This window comes from Eptatretus burgeri, chromosome 2, assembly GCF_056783735.1.
Source record: "Eptatretus burgeri isolate ZD-2024b chromosome 2, Ebu_testis_v1, whole genome shotgun sequence".
In the NCBI taxonomy this organism is placed as follows: domain Eukaryota; kingdom Metazoa; phylum Chordata; class Myxini; order Myxiniformes; family Myxinidae; genus Eptatretus; species Eptatretus burgeri.
This window is the reverse complement of record NC_140962.1, coordinates 103,801,338-103,803,837: the sequence shown is the minus strand read 5'-3', so window position 1 is coordinate 103,803,837 and position 2,500 is coordinate 103,801,338. Positions and strand designations below refer to the sequence as shown.

Here is a 2,500-nt window from a genome sequence, read left to right as displayed (position 1 = left end):
ATCTCGCTAGAAAAGTAGGGGCACCGGAAAGAGTAGATAGGTTTAAATTGGGATTAGATAGGTACCTTGATGTATTGGAGTTAGAGTGTGGGGATATTGGCAGAACTTGAAGGTAAGTTGTGTGTGGATAGGTGATTGTTTCTGGTGTTAGTGCAGCGCAGGCATGATGGGCGGAATGGCCTCCTCCTGTGCCAATATCCCTTGTACATTCTTGTATATCATTGAACTTTTAGTAATATCATGTATGCCCCAAAGTGAGATCAAAGTAATCCTGGTTCTCATCATGTTTTTGTCATAGCTGTCAATATGTTTGAGTTTGAGGCTCTGTGGGTTCTACAGCAGGTGTTTGGGTACGCCTTTACACTGTGTCAGAGCAGATCGGGTGTCACTGGTTAAACAAGTGTAATGATTGGTTGACAGGTAAATAATCCTCATCTTTTATTTACTTATCTTTTTTTGAGGAAAAAAAACAAACAAACTTGTTTTCACATTGAACAAAGGCTCATGGTGGAGCTTGTACATACATATCATTGCAAAAACATTTGTAGATTATTAGTGCACTTTAATGTGAATAACAAACACATTGTGAGGAAATGGACGACGCGACATATATTATATAGGATTGGAACCTGTGTGCTGCACATCATCAGATGTTGGTTTACATGAGAACATTAGAAACGTCAAAAACTTGAACTACATTTGTGACAATGGTAGGTAAAGTCAATCCGACATCAAGGCAAATTTGTTATTCCGTTCCTTGATTTTAGCTTTTTCTTCTGAATACAAGATTGAGGATCACGAAAGAGGTTGCAGAGGGTAAAAAGTCAATGTACTGACAGTCTTGCTGGTAGATTATAGTGTTTACTTCCTCTCCTCTTTTCCTGTTTGTCCAATCCCTCACATATTGTGCCCGTCCGTTACCCCATTACCCCCACGTCAGTTCATATCCTCCGTCACCTTGCTCACGAATCTCTATTATAGAGAAAAATAGAAGAGAATGAGCTAATAAAAGAGTAGAGAGAGGAGGAAAGGAAAGACAATAACCTGCAAGTAAAAGGGTTGGACTGGGTAGAGTTAATGTGGAAGAAAAGATCATGGGGAGAGATTGGGAGATGACACAAGATTGTGCGACACCAACTGCTTGAAGCTCTGAAAGGAAGGATGGGACTGAAAAGCCTCAGGAAGAGGTTTCCTGACATGGGAGAAAAGAGAAACAAAGAAGTGGAGGTTTGTGGAAAGCTTGTATTTTGGAAGTTTAACCAGGAGGGGGTTACGGGAAGTATGCGGCATGCACACTGGAGGAGGTGGGGAGAGTCGGAGGGTTGAAAGATCATAGGGAGCTGGACCGGAGGTGAGGCGGAAATAACAGAGAAGCCACAAACCCGTCTGCATGTGAGAGCAACAAGCCTTGTGCTTAACGAGGAAGTGCGGCCTATTTATATGAGGACATGTTTCTTGTTAAATCTGGAGTGGAATTTTTACATTCTAAATAATCACGTATTTATAGCACAGAGTTTCAAACTGAATTTGTGATATTCAAAAAGACACCAAGTCTGGTAATATAAAATAATATAAATTACGAAGTCTGACATAAGATATGAAAATTAAACTCCGATTCCATCAAACTCATAGTGGGGAACACAATTAGATGACTGTTCTTCAAGGAAACTAGTTTTTGTTTTGGTGAAACCATTGTTAGTTGACTGATGGGTAATGTTTCCTGATGAGGAAAACCACCTTTGTTGTTTCAAAATGAAGAAACGTTTTTGAATGCTCCTTATAGTGTTGGCCACATTTACCATATGCTTGGCAGTCGGCCTCCATAACGTCGAAAGCACCTCCGGCCAAACGACTCAGCCATCATCTAATTGCATAACATTACCAGCTCTTGATGAAACACATCTGGCACTCGTGAATATTTGGTGAAGGCACCAGTGAAGGCCTGCCTTACTTAACGATGTAAAGAACACAGCAATATACAATAGCACTTGCTTTCATTTTTGGCTCACAGGAATGCATTTCCATGGACGATCTGTACAACAACAAGGATAGATGTTCACCCAGAATAAGCAGTCCTTTTGGAAGATGACAACAACCTTTTTAGGGGTGCTTAAAGTAGGAAAATAAAAAGATGAGGAAAAAGGACATTCAGGTGGAACCTTGCTGAATGTAGCACTTGGAATACGTTTGAGTAACACAAATTAGTCACCCCAAATGTCCAGTAAATCCCAACTCAGCCAACAAAGTACAATTCAGTTATGTTTAGTTCAGTTCATATCTCTGCAACAGTAATTCAATCAACCGTCGTACAATGGTTTTCCCTCCTCCAAGTTTCCTTCCCTGCCCTCCCCCCACCCCCCCCCCCAATTCCATACCACACCCATTGTTTTCCCAAGTCTGCCTCTATCTTATCCTTCAGCTCCACTGTTGGTGTTTTCCCCCACTCTCTACTGTTCCTTTAGTCCTATTATATCCTGATCCATTCAGTGTCTTAGCTCTT

At 41.0% G+C, this 2,500-nt stretch overlaps 1 protein-coding gene and 1 long non-coding RNA gene across 4 annotated transcripts in view; one reads left to right on the top strand and one right to left on the bottom strand.

Moving 5' to 3' along the window:
- LOC147032712 (uncharacterized) overlaps positions 1-2,500 on the bottom strand; it is a 230,003-nt gene that overhangs the window by 48,462 nt on the left and 179,041 nt on the right. The gene's annotated exons all lie outside the window — the stretch shown is intronic.
- Positions 1,147-2,500, top strand: part of LOC147032715 (uncharacterized) — an 81,738-nt gene continuing 80,384 nt past the window's right edge. The window contains exon 1 of one of the 2 annotated variants that reach the window (XR_015055306.1): positions 1,147-1,227. This is a non-coding gene — a long non-coding RNA (uncharacterized LOC147032715). Of the gene's footprint in view, positions 1,228-1,274; positions 1,352-2,500 lie in introns of those variants that run through there. The other variant, XR_015055307.1, reaches the window with a different exon arrangement.